The sequence below is a fragment of the Aulostomus chinensis genome, chromosome 10 (assembly GCF_037954235.1).
Source record: "Aulostomus chinensis isolate RoL2024-O1b breed Wild chromosome 10, RoL_Achi_v1.0, whole genome shotgun sequence".
NCBI lineage: Eukaryota > Metazoa > Chordata > Actinopteri > Syngnathiformes > Aulostomidae > Aulostomus > Aulostomus chinensis.
The window spans coordinates 29,519,507-29,539,252 of record NC_141329.1 but is presented as its reverse complement, the minus strand read 5'-3'; the positions used below and the strand labels follow the sequence as shown (position 1 = coordinate 29,539,252).

At 46.8% G+C, this 19,746-nt stretch overlaps 1 long non-coding RNA gene across 1 annotated transcript in view; it reads right to left on the bottom strand.

Annotated features, from left to right (window-relative positions):
* Nucleotides 1-1,676, bottom strand: part of LOC147255247 (uncharacterized) — a 33,675-nt gene extending 31,999 nt beyond the window's left edge. Inside the window, exon 1 of the long non-coding RNA XR_015118083.1 lies at nt 1,517-1,676. This is a non-coding gene — a long non-coding RNA (uncharacterized LOC147255247). The remainder of the gene's footprint in view (nt 1-1,516) is intronic.
* Between the last annotated feature and the right edge of the window lie 18,070 nt (nt 1,677-19,746).

The window sequence follows — 19,746 nt, the reverse complement described above, 5'->3', positions numbered from 1 at the left end:
TGGGGCTGAGGCTGTTCTAGCATCTCTGCCTGACACCCTGGTGGGAGAGCAGGTGATCTCTCACCTGGGGGTTGGTCCCGTGTGGTCCAGGGAAGTCAGTCTCTTCTCCGGTTTAACTGATGGAGGATCGTGTGAACAACTGGTGTCAAGTTGGCAGGAAGGGACTGAGAGAGCATCGCCGCTGTTGGATGTTCATTAGGAGCTCATGTAGATTACGCAGGATGATGTGACATCATTTTAATTAAAAAAATCAGATTACAGAGCGACCCGTCGTTACTTTATCTCTGATTACTCGCATTATCTACAGAGATGATGAAAACATTTTTGCTTAAATGAAATATAAATATTTTTCAATGTCTCCTCTTTCATCTACATATTCTCAAGGCTCTCATCTCTTCCTTCAGCTTCTCTCACCTCCCCACCATCATCCCTCCGTCTCCACCTCTCTCGTCTGCTTACATCACCTTCTCCTCTTTACAAATCCCAAAGGCCCCTCTTCCTTTTCTCACCCCTTTTTCATCACTCTACTCGTCCCACCTTCTCCATCAAGTTTACCCGTTTCTCTCTCTATATCTCTAAGATTTTGCCACGTCTTCCCTTTCTTTCTCCCAAAGATTAAGCACTTCCCTCTTTATTTTTCCTCAGGATTACCAGTTCTCTCCCCATGGGAGGTTGACAGAACTGAGGGGGAAAGTAGGATATCACGTCTACATAAATGTCTGCCACTGACTCTGTCTGGTGGCTATGACATCATCAGGTAGTTCTTGTAGTTCCAGGTAATTCCCAGAAGGCTGTTCTAGCTGCTCATCGCTGACCTCTGGTGGACGCTGCTGCAACTACAAACTCTCTCTCTGTCTCTCTCTCTCTCTCCATCCTCACTCACCATAAATCCAGTTCATTCATTAATAAAATGTCTTCAGCATCGGGGCGCACTCCAAAACAGTAATATGTTACTATTAACCAAATAATGAAATGTGTAGAATTACACATTTCATTTGGTGACGTAATTCCGGGGTGAACAGACCTCTTGTCATCTATTACAGCCTCAGTTTGCGATGGAATAACTGATCGACAGACAGTCAGAGGCTGCAGGCCGCTGCTGCGCTCTCACCCGTCCAGAGCAAAAATGTCCTGGAAGTCCACTGACATTCAGGAGTCTTTGACCAACGAATGCATCCTGGTATTTGACGTCTTTAGGTTTGGTTTGCTTTGTGAATTTAAAACCACTGCTCTCAATGTTGACACAGACCTGTTACAGGAAGTGAAAGGAGTCTTGGGTAGTGGAGTCTGGTTACAAAAATTCTTCTGTTTTCACGAGCACAAATACTTAACTGATCCCTGAAGTGTAGCCACAAATATATGAATAATAGCTGTACTATGTACTATGAATTTTTGACGATTCAAACCAGCAGTTTGTAATTGTGTCAGATGAACAATCGGTGCAGTTCTTCTACGACGTGGACGAATACAATAATAATAATAATAATGCAGCCATTTAGCAGCTTCAGTATCAGACCTGTCCAGGCGTTGTCCCGTGCAGGCACCAAAAAATGGGCAGAATCCTTCTTTAGGTGAATACCTTTGAATAAAGATCGGTTCAAATTCACACCCTCCCTCTCTCTCCGTCTGTTCTTCTGTCTTACATCTCACATTTCCATCCTGCAGCCTCTCCTCTCCTTCACTCTTTTGCTCTGTTCTGTCTTTCTTCTCCCTGAGGTCGACTGGTGCAGTGATAACCAGTGTCTATCGCTGCTGAGTTCCAGTGTCTGGGCGCTGTAGATAGCTTATCTGAGGACGGCTTACACCCCGAGGAGATCAACCCCACTGTATGAAAGCGCACACACACACACACACACACACACACACACACACACGTACGTACGTGCACATACATATGACCCCTGCCGTGCCAGGACATTGCACGCATTCCCTCGCTGTGTGTAATCATCTTCATTCAAACCAACACAGATTTGAGAACGTTGCAGGATACAACCGCAGGGCCAAACAGAACAAGCCAGAATTTAATCCACATGGCCCTGCAGTCTCAACACAGTGTACGGACAAATGTGTGCACAAACCGAGACAGTCCAAAGATAAACAGCAGCGTAAGAGCTTTCTACACAAAACAACACATTTCAATCCAGTGACGCTGTGAGCAGCCATTATGAGGAGGAAATGCAGTGAGGAGTGGACGGCTGAGACGACAACACAATGGACTTGAACATGCTCAACTACAACTTGTTTCCTGTATTAACTGGCACTGGTGGAGGACACACAACAGGCCCCCAGGGGCGTGTCCTCTGAAAGCAGCTCACTGTTTGTTTTTTTCATAAAAGCAGCACTCAATCACCAACAAAGACACGTGGGGAGCCACTTATTTCACTCCAGAGGAACAAATTACAATCCAAACTTCACGAGCAGAATAAATCCACAGCAGCTGCAGCCCAGCCAGGAAGGACAGCTGGCAGCAAGAAGCCCGACTGTGTGGGTCCATTATTTGATGTCACCGCTATCATTGACACACAAGTAGATCTGATCTGTGTGGAAGTCCTGACATTCTCTCACAATCCATCCATCCATCCGTCCGTCCATCCGTCTGTCTGTCCATCCATCCGTCCGTCCGTCCATCCATCTGTCTGTCCATCCATCCCTCACTCCCTCCATCCGTCCATCCCTCCCTCCATCATCCATCCATCCGTCCCTCCATCCCTCCTTCCGTCAATCCCTCATCATCCATCCCTCCATGTTCCCCCTCTTCTCCTGTTCAGGGTGGTGGGGGTGGAGCCTATCCCAGCAGGCCACCGTGAGGACCACTGCTCCACCGAGCTGCCTGCTCTCTCACAATCCTCAAAGTCAATGGGATCTGATGACAGGTGTCTTCCGCCGTGCTCCTGGTGTGAGGGCAGGCACCTCAGCCAGGGGGAATGCTGGCTACTATGACTGTGATTCTTTGGAATGTCCACATTCATATCCCATGACATGATCGAGGTTCTTGTTCCAGGTCACACATACAAACAAAGAGCTCCTGCTCATTGAGAGAGGCTGTTTGTAAAATCTTCACCGTCCTACGTCTTTTTATGAGATTTGTTTTGGTAAATGTTTGTTCTGCTATGAAGTTTTACTTCCCTTCTTTTCTTCTCCAATACACAACACAATCAAAAACTGTCAGTCACTTCCTTGTGACCAGTCAGCAGTTCTTCAACCCCAAAGACCATGTTATCAAAAAGTAATTAAAAAATGACTGACAGCCACATCCTCCTATACTGCCTCAGATTAGAGCAAAATGCAACCCTAAAACCCTAACCCATTAAACACCAGACCGGTGGATGGTGGAGGTTCAGTTCTACATCAGATCCACCAGTAAACACCAGACCGGTGGATGGTGGAGGTTCAGTTCTACATCAGATCCACCAGTAAACACCAGACCGGTGGATGGTGGAGGTTCAGTTCTACATCAGATCCACCAGTAAACACCAGACCGGTGGATGGTGGAGGTTCAGTTCTACATCAGATCCACCAGTAAACACCAGACCGGTGGATGGTGGAGGTTCAGTTCTACATCAGATCCACCAGTAAACACCAGACCGGTGGATGGTGGAGGTTCAGGTCTATATCTGATCCACCAGTAAACACCAGATCGGTGGATGGTGGAGGTTCAGTTCTACATCAGATCCACCAGTAAACACCAGACCGGTGGATGGTGGAGGTTCAGTTCTACATCAGATCCACCAGTAAACACCAGACCGGTGGATGGAGGAGGTTCAGGTCTACATCAGATCCACCAGTAAACACCAGACTGGTGGATGGTGGAGGTTCAGTTCTACATCAGATCCACCAGTAAACACCAGATCGGTGGATGGTGGAGGTTCAGTTCTACATCAGATCCACCAGTAAACACCAGACTGGTGGATGGTGGAGGTTCAGTTATACATCAGATCCACCAGTAAACACCAGACTGGTGGATGGTTGAGGTTCAGTTCTACATCAGATCCACCAGTAAACACCAGACCGGTAGATGGTGGAGGTTCAGTTCTACATCAGATCCACCAGTAAACACCAGACCGGTGGATGATGGAGGTTCAGTTCTACATCAGATCCACCAGTAAACACCAGACCGGTGGATGGTGGAGGTTCAGGTCTATATCTGATCCACCAGTAAACACCAGACCAGTGGATGGTGGAGGTTCAGTTCTACATCAGATCCACCAGTAATCACCAGACTGGTGGATGGTGGAGGTTCAGTTCTACATCAGATCCACCAGTAAACACCAGACCGGTGGATGGTGGAGGTTCAGTTCTACATCAGATCCACCAGTAAACACCAGACCGGTGGATGGTGGAGGTTCAGGTCTATATCTGATCCACCAGTAAACACCAGACCAGTGGATGGTGGAGGTTCAGTTCTACATCAGATCCACCAGTAATCACCAGACTGGTGGATGGTGGAGGTTCAGTTCTACATCAGATCCACCAGTAAACACCAGACCGGTGGATGGTGGAGGTTCAGTTCTACATCAGATCCACCAGTAAACACCAGACTGGTGGATGTTGGAGGTTCAGTTCTACATCAGATCCACCAGTAATCACCAGACTGGTGGATGGTGGAGGTTCAGTTCTACATCAGATCCACCAGTAAACACCAGACCGGTGGATGGTGGAGGTTCAGTTCTACATCAGATCCACCAGTAAACACCAGACCGGTGGATGGTGGAGGTTCAGTTCTACATCAGATCCACCAGTAAACACCAGACCGGTGGATGGTGGAGGTTCAGTTCTACATCAGATCCACCAGTAAACACCAGACTGGTGGATGGTGGAGGTTCAGTTCTACATCAGATCCATGTGTGAGTGTGTGTTCTTTGTTTTACAGTCTGAATTCATGTCTTTTCTGTCTTCGTCCTGCTTGATCCATTATAGATCAGAAGTGGAGCCGTGGCCAGAATGAATAAAATCAAACCAAACAACATCGTGGCGCCGCGGATGGACGGCCGGGTGAGGGGAACGATGAAGACAGCTCAGCTCAGAGACGCAACGTCGCTCTCTTCACAGCATGTGCAGTGCTGTGTGATCAAACCCGTAACATAAACTGACAATTTCTGCAGCCGAGAAACAACAAAACTCCCTCGCCTAGGCAGCGTAGTGAGACTGACAGCTGCAGCGCACATTTGTCTTGGAGACTGAGGGTGAAGGGAAGTGGGAAGCAGGTTTGTTTTGGAGGAAGGATACTGTTAGAGGCAGGTTAACCTGCTCACATCAGTTACCATGGTAACTGACTATGAAACTAATGCTGGAACTGAGTTTCTCTCATTGCAGGGTTAACAAACTGAGTTTCTATGAAAGTGGGAGTGTCTCTACAGTTGCTTCTGTGAGGTCCATTCATGCCCAGAACCTCGTCTCTTCCTGGAGCTCCTGGACCGCCAAAGGAACAACAACCGTTGCTTTAGCTGAGCTTGGTTCGCTGTGAGCTCATCAATCATCTACAAGTCCTCCACCTCAAAAGGTGACAGACAGACGTTTATGGAGCTCAATCCTGAAGATTCTCCCCCTGGGGGAGTCTCTGGGAACCTGCGCAGAGCTTGTGAAATATCTAAAGCATAGCATCAGTGCCGCGGAGCTGTCACGCCCCGGCATCTATGGGTGGGTTCAATCTCTGGTGTGGTGTGATGGGCGCTTGTGAAAGCAGTAATTGTACTCTAGTGAGGACAAAAACAAGTGGCCTGTGAACCACTGCTGTTTATGTCATGCTGGCCGTGGAAAACCACTACAACCCCATAAACGAAAACGCCAGAATTACCATCACTCAATATGGGCCTGCCCCATCCATGACTCAGGTCTCCTACCGCCCCGTCAGCTGGAATGTGGCCAAATATCTTTCCAAATGCTTTCATTAGGGCCTGAGCCTGAAGGAACTTCCCTATCATGTTTGCTCAGCAGATCAACACATCAGCAGCACTAAAACACTACAAACACCCACTAACCAGTGTCCCAGCCCCCCAACACCCATGAGGCAGCTGGGCCAGACGGCCCGGAGCCGGTTTTCACATACACACCATTCAAACCCTGGTACTAGTTTTGTCTAGTACCATTAAAAGCATGTAGACAATACTGGTCAATTAAAATTTGCGCACTGATATTAAATCAGGCTACAAAACAAACCAATTCTGAAGGAGTCCCACGGACCGCAGCGACGGTGCCACTGTTCCGTCTCGGACTGATCGGCGACCTTTTGTGGCTCACAGCTGCAGGAGATGAAAGCCAGCTGATTAAAATCTTAAAGACCAACATAATTAAAGACCTGTATGAATTCCCTCACATGTCTGACAAATAGCTGACGGTCATTCTCCCCCCCGTTCTCGAGGAGCTCCAGATTTAGAACAACCATCTAATGGCCGCTCGTTCATCAAAGTGTCGTCCCTCCAAGTGTTGAGAACAGACGGACGAGAGAACCATTCTGCCTTGTCAGGACATTTATAATCGCTCTGTGCTCCATGCTCACGATGTGTTGGAGAAATGAGTTGAATGACAGCGACGCCAGCGGTGTAATAGGAGGCATTAAAGGCTTTTCAGATATAATTGGGTATCTGGGGTTTGGCTTAATGGGCTGGATGAAAAAAAATCTGTTGCTCCGCATAAATCAGTGGAATTCTAATCTACCTCTTTCCTGGACTCTCCTTCCTGCTCGCTCCATTCACCACCTCATTCTGTTTCTCTGCCTTTTCACCTCCTCCTCTGCACCATGCACCATTTTACAGTAAAAAAAAAAGAGTTAAAAAGGGCTGAAAGGGCGAACTCCTTGCAAAAAAATTGTATTTTACCTTTCAGCGACTCACTGACAGAAGTTTTGAGCTCACTAAGATGTGCTTCCTTCCTGCATCACTTCTGTGTGACTCCAGATTGCAGAAGGAGCCAGCCACGGATATTTAGTTGCCAGCTAATGGAGAGTGGCGGCTAACAGCTGAAGGGTTCCATCATCTGGGACGAGTCCTCCTCTTTCTCCAGCAGTAACAAGCAGCTTTAACTGAGCTCAAGCAGCACTTCGCTGCACCTGCAGGGCTGAGCTGTGCAGGACTCCGTTTCAAGACTTGCCTGCTTGATGTTGACTGCTCCACAAACTAAAATGGCTCTACAAGAGACAGTCCCATCAGTTATCATGATGATTGTATCTTTCACTGTTCTCAAAGTTTTTGGGGTCATGTCTTCCCAGCAGCTTCATGTTTATCCTGTTTCCTTTTTGGTGCAAATTCTTTGACTGTTTTTGTAACTTAAATGAAGTCCTTGTGTAAGTGGGTCAAATTAACTTGTGAGAATCTCAGAGGCATGCCTGAATAGAAACAAAGAACTTTTTAAACTAAACAGAAAGCTTTTTTTATTATGCGTGTGTGCGTGGGGGGGGGGGCTTTTAAGACTGTGAAAGTTTTGCAAAACGTGTTCGCTGAACTCAGTGATTTAATGAAAAGAACAGAAAAACAATAATAGATGACATAAAAAGTATGAAGGAATTCTCAAGATCAGCAGCCTTCTGTTCAGGAATCCTCCTTAACACAAGCGCGCGCACACACACACACACACACACACACACACACACACAGGACATAATGACTCATGGCAGACACAAACATGATCTAGGTCAGCAGCCTCAGAATCAAGCTACTGTTCTGTCATCAGTCTCCAGCTCAGCAGGATCACATTAAATTATATTATTATGACACAGAAACTCCCAGCTCATGTCCGGCGGTGGAGGACTAGTCGGTGGGACAGGGACAGCGGAAGCTGCTGACGGTCCTGGGGGGCGGGTTTATCTTCTACTTCTCAGTGCATTATTCAAACAAGCCGGGGGGACGTCTGACATTTGGTCAGAGGTGGATCAGCCTGAGTGGGCTGTGTTTTTGTCCTCAGGATCCAAGCTGCCTCAGTCTCTGCCTGTCCGTCTCCCAGCAGGAGGAGGCTGCAGCCATTGACTCAGTTAGGGACAGGCATGAAAGTGACTCTGCATTTCGAAAGAAATCCGAGTTTTTGTGACAGTTGGGTTAAGTGTTCACAGGTATGTCTGAGTTGAACAACATGACACCTGTTTAGAGCCATCAGAGCAACGGATCCTTGCTCAGGTTCAGCAGAACGACGTTAGGATCCGAGAACTGCAAACCCTTCACAAAGTGCTGCACGCGTCCATTTTCCAGGAGGAGCGCTTGCTGGTGGTGCTGTCCATGGTGCTGAAACATCAGAAACAAGCACAGCTTCGAATTCCTCCAGACAAAAAACACATGAATGCTTGAAAAAATAATGGACATTAGGAAAATGAAGTGCACAGCAAAACACACACGTGCTAGTGGGGTGTAACTGTAAGTTCATGTCAGGAGCCGGCCAACAACTCGTTTACAACTCAAGTCCCAACTGCAAAGACACTGTGACCTCACAGGTACACCAGCACTGGTTTACAGCTGCGCACTTCTGGTCCACTTCCCGTTGGAGAAAATCCTCTCTCTGGTGTCCTGAAAGTAAACTAACAACAAGCTGCTACTTCCCTTCTTAAATATTACTGTAACTTACTAAGTACAAATATGATGAAACATGTTATATCTGGTAGTTTCTAAGAAATTGATTCAAACTTGCAAAACCATTCTATTTGAAAATGATGTTAAAAAAAAAGCAGATCCAAAATCCTCCTGGATCCGCCTCTTGACTCAAATCCACTCCAAACACGAGTGGCTGCTTCCTCGGCTGAGGCTCCGTCCACCTTTCAAGAGAATCGCCACACTCGTTTTTGTGAATTCCAGCCAACGAGGACTGTGACACTGCCCTGTGGCTCTCCTCCAGCCGTTATTTGTTGAGATTGTTTTCTTCCCTCGACTCTCTCTCCTCTTCTGTCTGAGCTGTGATGTAACTGGTCAGAGGTCTGTTCGTACCCCAGTCTGCTGCGCTCCTGTGGACTCATTTGGCCGTTCATGATGCTAATTATGAATCTACTGACGCACCCATACAATGAGTGTGTTGTTGCACACACCCAGCAGTGACGGCAGTGCCAGGCCGGCGTCTCAGGCTGGTGCAGGACAGCGCCGGTGCTTCAGATCAACTCTGAGCTGCAGTCGGTTCATCAGACTTAGGTATGATGTCATGTGATTTGCTTACTTTCCTCTTCATGGAACAACAAAAACATGGAAAGTAAGAAAAGATTCACATGAACGTTGAAACACCTGAAATTCAACATTAAACTTTAATGGTTTGAGTGATGGGGACTTGTGCCCTAAACTGAGGTGAGTTTCTTCAGTTAGACTGTGGAAACTAACATTTCTGTCCCCACAGCGAGGAGGACCTGGCCACACACACACACACACACACACACACACACACACACACACACACGCACGCACACACACACACACACACACACACAACTGAACCTGATTAGCATGTGACTAGCTCAATGCTAACAACCGATCAGCACCCGGTGGTGCAGAGATCAGCCTGAGTGAAGCGGCTCGGTGGTTAACCCTTCACAGGCGCTGGATGTGGAGAAAAGACAACTGCAACGTAAAACATTGAAATTAAAGTAAGAGAGTTTGTAAAATTACTAAAACTGGAGTTGTTTCATCTGTTCTGCTGGCAGTGAAGCTGTCAGATGCAGCATCAGAGGAGAGACGGAGCAAACATAAAGAGGGAGTCATTAAAGGAGGAACAACAGCAGCTAAGTAGACAATAGATGAAAGAGAAATCAAATCAACACATAAGCATGTATTCAGGCTCAGGGGAAGCTTTTTAACAACTGTCTCCAAGACTACAGAGAAAAATGACTTTTTTTGACAACACAGAACAAAAGAAAAACAAAGTTAGAGGAGGAAAACAGTTTCTTGACTTCACAAAGTCATCTGTAAACGGGCTGTGTGCATAAACTCAAAGCTGCTCCATTCACAGATTCACTCACACCTACATTTCATCCCACAGACCCTCGAGCCTTCACATGACATCCAAACTCGTGCGTGCAGTTTCTCGCCTGATGCTGAGAATGTTTGTCAAGTCAGTTTTATTTGTACGGCGCCAAATCACAACCAAAGTTCTGTCCTGACTCTGTCCAAGTAGAGCAGGTCCAGCACCTCCCTCCTTCAATGAACCTCCACCCAACAATTCTCCATCAGCAGCACATCCTGCAACAGCAGCCACCAGAACCTTCCTTTGTCTGTGCTGTAAGAGGCCAGATGATGCATGTTTCTGCTCAGCAGGAACTCCTCAGAGGGAGAGTTCACCTCTGATGTTAAAGCTCGTGGCTGTGTGTGTGTGTGTGTGTGTGTGTGTGTGTGTGTGTGTGTGTGTGTGTACTTGTGAATAAGGCTCCAAGCTATGTATGTATTCAAGACTTGTTGGGTCCACTGCTAACCCTCAGGCATGCAGCAAACTAACATTTGTGTGCCTCTGGAAGGAGAACCACACTTGGATGCAGGCCAGGTCAATAATGAACCTGTAATGACTGAACTGAGTGCAGAACAGCTTGACATTGGTAGCGTTGACATCTAACCTTCTTCTCAGAGCTCTAAAAACCCTCCTAATTCCTGAGTGTGATGTTCTATGCTGAACGGTGTTCATTGGGTTCTCCCATGTCTGAAGGTAGAACTTTTCACTATGAAGTCATGATGAGGAGTTCTGCAGGTGGGGGAAATGTGCTGAATGGTACCTCAGCAGTGGCAGCACCCACCACTTTCTTGCTAACGAGGCCCGACTTGTTTCCCACCAGCAGCCTGGACACATTTTCACAGGCGTAGCGATCGATCTCATCCAACCACTGCTTCACGCTGAGCCCTGGGGAGGACAGAGCTTTTTTGCAGTGATGTCATCATGTTTTTATTGTTCTTACTCAATTCACATCTTCACTTTTTTTTCTTTTCTTCAGGTTTCGTACATAAAGTTGTAATCTAAGGGGTTCTTTTTATTTTGGTATATGTTCTCTTCGGTCACTCACTTTGAATTTGCGTTTATTTGTGAAGGTGCTACCCAAATACAGCTTGATTGATAAATTGTTTGATTTCTACTCCAGGAAAGTTGTCATTTCATTTTTCGTCTCCAGTGCAGTGTAAATTATTCTGAAGTGCTGAAACTTCAGCTGGCAGCCTCAAAGTTTTCCAAATCAAATGATAACCTGCAATAAATCTCCAGAAATGAGAGGCGTTACTGAAACAGTGACACTCCTCCATCCACATCACCTCCTTCACACCGAAGACCGCGTGTGCCTCACCTGAACCCCCATTATCAATGTGCTGTGGCTGTCAGGAGCAGCCGTTGGAGCGGAGAAGCCCCAGATCTCCAAGCTCAGCAAGTCGAGACAAAGACAGTTCATAAAGATCCGCAGTTACTGTAGCAGAAAAATACCTGCCTTTCTGACCCTCAACAGGATTGAGGGTCAGGGCCACCGTAGAGTTGAGGGTCAGGGCCACCGTAGAGTTGAGGGTCAGGGCCACCGTAGGGTTGAGGGTCAGGGCCACCGTAGGGTTGAGGGTCAGGGCCACCGTAGGGTTGAGGGTCAGGGCCACCGTAGGGTTGAGGGTCAGGGCCACCGTAGGGTTGAGGTTCAGGGCTACCCTAGGGTTGAGGTTCAGGGCTACCCTAGGGTTGAGGTTCAGGGCCACCCTAGGGTTGAGGGTCAGGGCCACCCTAGGGTTGAGGTTCAGGGCCACCCTAGGGTTGAGGGTCAGGGCCACCCTAGGGTTGAGGTTCAGGGCTACCCTAGGGTTGAGGTTCAGGGCTACCCTAGGGTTGAGGTTCAGGGCCACCCTAGGGTTGAGGGTCAGGGCCACCCTAGGGTTGAGGTTCAGGGCCACCCTAGGGTGTGGCGGACAAGATCGTCCAGATGAAGCAGGATTTTGAGGTTATCAGGTGGTGCAGGAGCATGGAGCAGAGCAGGAGAAGACTGCAACGCTCAAGGGTGTCCAACTAACATGCAGGAAGAGGAGCACGTCAGAAGGATGAAAAAAGAAGAAAACACACCCATCCATCCCTCCCTCCCTCCATCCATCATCCATCCATCAATCCACCCATCCATCCATCCCTCCCTCCATCATCGACCCATCCATTCATCCCTCCATCCATCCCTCCCTCCCTCCATCATCCACACACCCATCCCTCCCTCCCTCCATCATCCATCCATCCATCCATCCCTCCATCCATCCAGCAGGAAGAGGAGCAAGTCAGAAGGATGAAAAAGAAGAAAACACACCCATCCATCCATCCACTCATCAACCCATCCATCCCTCCCTCCTTTCATCCATCCATCCACTCATCAACCCATCCATCCCTCCCTCCTTTCATCCATCCATCCACCCATCCATCCCTCCCTCCCTTCCTCTATCCATCATCCATCAATTCATCCATCCATCCATCCACTCATTCATCCATCCATCATCCACCCATCCATTCATCCACCCCTCCCTCCCTCCATCCATCCATGCTGACCCAAGCAGATGGGAATGACTGCAGCACCCGAAATACTGGAAACATTCATGAAAGCCTGATTCTCACTCTGTAATCACGACCATGAGAAACAAAAATGTGTATCACAAACTGCTTCAGCCACAGGATGAAACATCTGCTTGACTCTATATACAGTTACACACACACACACACACACACACACACACACACACACACCCTATAGCTAACTGGATTACAGCATGCTTATGCAAAAGTGTACATGTACCCTCCTCCTCCTCTCTCACAGTGATGTGTCGGCGCCTCAGGCAGTGAAACTGCCTGTCAGTCACCAAGCAGTTTCAAAGCAGATGTGTGTGTGTGTGTGTGTGTGTGTGTGTGTGTGTGTGTTCCTGGAATAACTCACTCCCAAGATGCCACACTCTCCACCACTGCAGCACTATCAGACATGCTTCCTCCATCAGCGTTGGTGACGATGGTCTCGATCATTTCTGATCCTCTGAGAGACAAACTCATGAAAACACAACCTCACTGGCAGAAGTAATTGAAGCACTGCTGCAATACTTTTAAACCTCCTTATCCAAAATAGTGTTTGTGTAATTAAACTGAACGACTGATGAATAAATCAACATCATGGTCTAATATGACACAGATTTATCATGTTGACTGAGCAGATATTGAAGAACAAAAGTGCTTCTCCTCTCACTTTTCTCCTCACGATGCTATTTTCTAATCTGGGTTGTTGTGTTGAGCCTTAATTAACACAACAAAGGGCTACAGTGTCCCCTGACGCCGTCACCCACAGGATCGCTGCAAACACCTCGGAAATTAAATTAAACTGTGAAAGACTCATTGTTTGTGGGTTGTTGGGTTGAAATCACACAAACATTAAATATTTTGCAGTTTTGACCATCAGTTCAGGCTGTTTTTCCTGCAAAAGTCCACTCCGAGCTCAGCGGCAAGGGACAACGCCGCAGGTCTCTGCCCTCTAAACGTGTATTCAGAGCAAATGCATGTCGTCAGTCAATCTGAAGTGAATGTAAAAATGGGAATTGATGGGAATTTCAGCTGTGGGACACAAATAAGGAAACTCACAATTTTTAAACTTTAGCTGCTCTGAGCCAAATTCCATTCAGAAAACGAGTTATTTAAGAGGCACCAGACACATCATACAAGTACCTGCAGGAATACTTGCAGTGGAAGATGGACCTGTGTTTACTCATTGTAATCCTAAAACTAAAGACTTGTTGTGACTGGTCCATACAAGACCTGCTAGTCGATTAAATGTGTACCCCCCCCCCCCCCCCCGATAAAGAGTTCAATCAAATATTACTGCATGTGATCTCCAGCTGATTCACCACCACCTTTGTCTCTGGACTCTGGACAGACAACAGGAACGCAGCAAAGACTCCAGATGTTAAAGCAAAGCTGGAGGATCATGTCTTCAGACTCACGTCAGGTTTTACTTGCAGGCTTAAATGAGGCACCTGCACTCACTGACTGATGTTTTCCCTCAAACTTGAACAAAGGTGCTGAATCACACGTTTTCCTCTTAATCTGGTGGATTTACATCCATTTCATCTATTTCCTCTCTCCCTCTCTCATCATCTTTTTGTTCCGTTATCCTTCATCCAAAAGATTTGTTTTTGATTGCTTAATTGCAGGCACTTTGTTGCAGGACTCAAGCCAGTGATTAAACAAAGAAAACACACACACACGTGTGTGTATGTGAGTGTGTGTGTGTTTTGTCTGTGTGTGTGTGTGTGTGTGTGTGTGTGTGTGTGTGTGTGTGTGTGTGTGTGTGTGTCGTACAAGGTCAGCAACAAAACCTGGTAAAAATCTCCCACATGCAGCACACAAACACATGAGAGTTCAACTCAATTATGGTTTCAATTATTTCTCTGTCAGGGTCATCGACCGTCATAAATCCCATTACGTTTGCTCGTGTTCATATCCAGCTGGACAGGTTCAAACATGTGAGCAGGCGTCTTAGATTGACAGGTGAACTGGTCAACTCTACCAATGTCAAGCTGTTCTGCACTCAGTTCAGTCATTACAGGTTCATTATTGACCTGGCCTACAGCCAAGTGTGGTTCTCCTTCCAGAGGCACACAAATGTTAGTTTGCTGCATGCCTGAGGGTTAGCAGTGGACCCAACAAGTCTTGAATACATACATAGCTTGGAGCCTTATTCACAAGTACACACACACACACACACACACACACACACACACACCTGATACCAGGCCTCGATGGCAGCAGGGTCAACGACTCAAACCTCACTACAGAGTTTTGAAGAAAGTGTAAACGCGTGCAGTAACGCCGCCAGTGGCGCCGCTGCAATCGGCCATCTACTGTCATCTAACACCAGACAGAGGGTTGAACCAATCACCTGAGAGGTGATACCATGTGACGCGCCTGGTTATCACAGGTAACAGGTAGAATTAAAGCTGCAAGCAGCGTTGTTAGGGCCTGAGCCCCCGCGTCCTTGACACCGGCCCGAATCCAACGGTGTAATCGGCAAATCCCTAGGCCTTGTAGTTGAGGAGATACGAGCCTCAGTGCGCTGCACAGTGTGAGTGCAGAGCTGAGAGCCGGCCCTTTAAGAGCCCCTCCCTTCTCTGCTCGCTCTCTGCCATCTGTGTCAGAGTGGAGAGCAGAGGAGGATTTGGCAGTTTAACTGTGAAACACAGTCATAACTCTGCATATATGGGTCAAAAGTGGAATGTAAAGACATCAGTGCGTAGAGTTTTTTCTCAGGAATTCAATGGTGTGTTTTCTGAAGGTGTGAGTGTTTTAATTTAGAAGCGACAAGTGTTTGTTTGAGAGTATGTACATGAGGGCAGAGAAGCTCCAATTGTGGTTTCCATGACTACAGTAAACAAATCTCTGCCATCTCTGTCAGAGCTGAGAGCAGAGCTGAGAGCAGAGCTGAGAGCAGAGCTGAGAGCAGAGCTGAGAGCAGAGCTGAGAGCAGAGCTGAGAGCAGAGCTGCCAGCTGGCCCTTTAAGAACCCCTCCCCCGCTGCACTTTCTTTGATCTGTGCTAGAGTGGAGAGAGTGGAGGATGAAGAGAAATGTAGTGTGTAAAAGCTGAATAACTCGGCCTACGTTGGTCAAAAGTAACACAAAATACCATATTTTTGTAGGGATTTTTGTCAGGAATACAGTGATATGTTTTTAAAAGCTGTGCGATGTATGGTATAGACGTGAGAAGCATTTGTTTGAGAGTATGTACCCTGAGAGGACACGCTCCCCCCATAGACTTCCATTGTAAGCGTAAAACGTGTCTCCCCCACTTTGAGGGCTTATAAAATCCAAACCGAGCGCGTAGTATATTAGCCTTTAAAGATTTTTGAAGAGCACAGTTGGGAGAGTAATGTGTGAAAGTTTGGAAGCCCTGGCATTTACGGTTTAGGAGGAGATAGATTTTGTTCGGGGAGTAAAAAAAGTCCTGATTTTGACAGTTTTGTCCAATTTGTGGACATTCTGTTGGAGATAGGTGAGGGGTCAGAGTGTAAGAATTGTTCGTCTTGATGAGACGAGTCCAACGGTGTTGGTCCCATGTCTGTGGGAGTTTTGTGTGAGGAGTTATAGCGCGCGAAATTAAAAAAAATTATCTTTTTTTTGTGTGGCTCCCTAGGTGGCGCTATAGACTTTTGTGGCGTTTTTGTTTTTGATTAGTGAATGTTGAGACATACCGAACGACTGTGCCAAATTTCAGCGAATTTCATGCATGTTCAGGGGGTCAAATTAGATTATGCGCGCTATATGCGCATTATGCGCATATAGCGCGCACTCATTGAGAGCAAGAACAGTATAATACCAGGTTTTGAATGGGTGTGTATGTGAAAACTGGCTCCGGGCCGTCTGGCCCAGTTGCCTCATGGGTGTTGGGGGGGCCTGGGACACTGTTTAGTGTGGGTTTTTAGTGTTTTTAGTGCTGCTAATGTGTTGCTCTGCCGAGCAAACATAATAGGGTCTTCGCCAGAAGTACCTTCTGGCTCAGGCCCTAATAGTCCAGATGTCCCCTTCTTCCTCATGCAATAATTTTGGAACATCTTGAGGGAATTTCTTGTCAGACTGAACTTCGCTTCATTGTTGAGTCTGACCAGGCTCCCACAGAGGAGGGAGTCCACCACTGGTGTTTCCAGTGAGCAGCGCACTGCATTCCAAGGTGCTGACTGGCTGCCTGGAATCCCAGCCTTGGTAAACCCTCTGGACGAGAGTCAACCCTGAATCACCTTCAGAAGATTAGAAAGTTCAGATTCAGGCGCTGGAGCCTCCACGTCCACTGGCACTAAAGAATGAAATGAAGACGCTTTGGTGGTCAAAGGTCAAGGTCGCTGTGACCGGCACCCTTCCTGCATGCAGCGTTTCTAGTTTGAAAGGGTTTCACATATTCACACTGTCTATGTGCGTCGTCTTCCTCCCTCTGCTCCACAGGAGCCGCAGGAACCTTAACCCTCCTCACACATTAAACATGAATGTACGTAGTTCCTAGAAACGTCAGCGTCGTTGTCCTCCAGGTGTTACACACACACACGCCACTGATGACACAAGTCAGACACGGCAGTTCGTCTCACTGACAAACAACAGTATTTAGTCTGTCAGCTGATGATACACAACAGGCGGTAAAGAGACAGACACGGTTCCACACATTGAGGCGCTCAGTATATTTCTACCTGCTCATGTCCTCACACTTTGATGAAGCCTGATTTGTGCTAAAGGAGAACAATGTCGCTGGTTCCAGCTGCAGCAGCCCACTTCCCTTCACTGCTGTTCAGGCCCAGATTTGATTCTTCACACTCATTTGATCATGCATGCCACTAACCATCACATTTAAGAGTATCACGCTAACCGCGGTCCTGAATTACAAAGAGTCCCTAATTTAGAGGAAGTGAATGTGCCAGTATGATGTTGCTTTGAAGGATTATTACCTCCAAGAATAAACAACCCATCCGAGCGCTTCGTCTGCACGGCCAGACGGGTTGCGTCCTGTCAAAGCAGCACAAGCGAATCCACTTTTAACCAAAACACAGAGACACACAAACCTCCGACCACGAACATCCTGCACACATGTAACATGTTTAGCTGGAATGAGACACTGAAATAAATGCAGTAAAAGATTCTAATTTTAACAGCATTTTAAATCACTGGTATAATACATAATACTGCAATACTGGACCTTTTCAAAGAGGGATTTTACGAGCACGCCTGCTTACAAGCTTTTTATCTTATAGGATGAACTCAAGAGGAACTTCTTCAGCCTTCCTGTGAGCGATGGATGCATATATGTTTTCTTGATCTGCAATCAAAATTTCCCGAGTGTTTCCTAATAAAAGATTCAGGTCTCCTGAGCCGGACCCTAGGGACGGAGGCGTGAGGACACTGACCTGAAGTGGAACGCCGTGCACAGGACAAACCGATAAAGAATGGATGAGCTTTGTTGTGTGAATGCACTGAATTAAAGTTAATGTCACTGGGCAATTGTGTCTTTGCCACTCTGCTGAGGTTCAGGAGCACGAGTTTTATATGAGGAACAGAAAGAAGGAGAGAAAACCAATTGTTCCTGAGGCTCGATGGTTGGAGTCATCAAAACCCCCAGAGATTCTTCAAGATGAGTTTGGCCACAGAATAATTTATGTTTGTTCCCTTGAGAACTGGAACCCACAAGTATTCTCCTCCAGAAAAGACAGGAATACTGCTGCTGCTGTACTACTACTACTACTACTACTTCTACTATTTACTACTTATCACATTTCAAGCATCTTTTGCTGCCTCAGATCTCTTTTCAGTGGCTAAACATGAGATGTACTGTAATTCATTTTCTGAGAACCCAAACGCTCACTGAGCTAGCATTAGCATTAGCATTAGCATTAACAGTGGAAGTGGAGGATGGTGACCAGAGAACAGATGCAGGGTTCGTGTTTGTTTTTCCCGCTCTCAGAGTTCCTGAAGGTTTGAAAAGTCCTGCACATTTTTGCCAGTTCTGCTGAAAGTAGCAGGTTTGTAGGTTTGATCTGTTAGGAGCGTTCAGTGCCATAGCGCCATCAGGACTACTGGCCAACAGCACAAGCTGAGGGCTTCTAACTGGACCTCCTCTCACCTGCCTTGCTCACCTGCTTCTTTGGCAGTTCATCCCAGTACAGAAGTCAGATCATCTAAAACTGCCGTTTCACCTGGACATGAAGCCTCATCTCCAGCCAGAGGCAGATCCTGGTGGTGCAGCAGAGTCTCCAGGATCCTCCAGGCGGGGCCCACCAACGTGGATCTGAAGATGATGCTGTGGTACGCTCACTGATCACTGCGTCCATGTGGTCAAGCCACAACTGTGAATTAAAGGAATTTTGACAGAACCAGAAAGCAAAGTTAGAAACTGGGGTGAAAGCAGACCAGTCCGTTTCTTCTTGATTATCTGATGATTGTTGACCTACGCATCGGGTTGGGGTTAAATCAGGAGCCTCTCAAATGTTCCCAGCCTGATTTGAAAAATTCATCACGGGAAAATGTTAAAGGTCTTTAGCCATTAGCCTAGCTTGACCCACAGAGAGCGGGAGGATAGGACCCGTCCTGCCGCGTTTATTTGGGGACGCTGAAGACAGAACACGCTAGACGAGGCTGGGTTGTTGAGCAATTAGAAGATTACTGGTTCACATTCTGGCTTCAGAGGTCATGTGGTCATGTGACCTCGAGCAGGCCATTCAAGCAAGGCCAGACGATCAAACTACTTTCAGCACAACCTTGCTTTTGCTTGTCACTCCCCTGCAGTTCTGAATCTGGAATGTTTACATGGGTTCAATGTACCAAACTCTAAAGAGCGTCTGTATGTTGACTAAATACTAATTTACTGCTTACAAAAAAACAAAACAAGTTTCCTGAAAAGCAGAAAAATGTTTTCTCTTGTATAATTAAATGTGGCATTTAAATTCAAATGCCACATGAAGGATAAAACGATCACACTTTTATTAAAGTATCGTCACCAGGTTTGATTCCTGATGTGACTCAATGCTCCCGTGGAAAAATAGCATTTATGTACACATTTCTGATGGTTTTAAAGAGGAATTACTCTAAAAAGGTGTACTCTTCTTACATCCAGAACAATATTCCAACCAAGGAGATTACTTAAGAGCAGAAATTGTATTTTTGCAACAAAAGCATTAAAAGACATTCCGTTGAATATATCAAAATGCCAGTGTGGGGTTTTGGTGAATTGCCAGTTATCATCATTTGGTTGACACCTTAAGAGGAACCGGTGCCCTGAGCGCACGGCAAAATGTCTGACAGCACAACCCGTTGAATTATACCCAACCGCTTTCACACAGAGTCTCTCAAC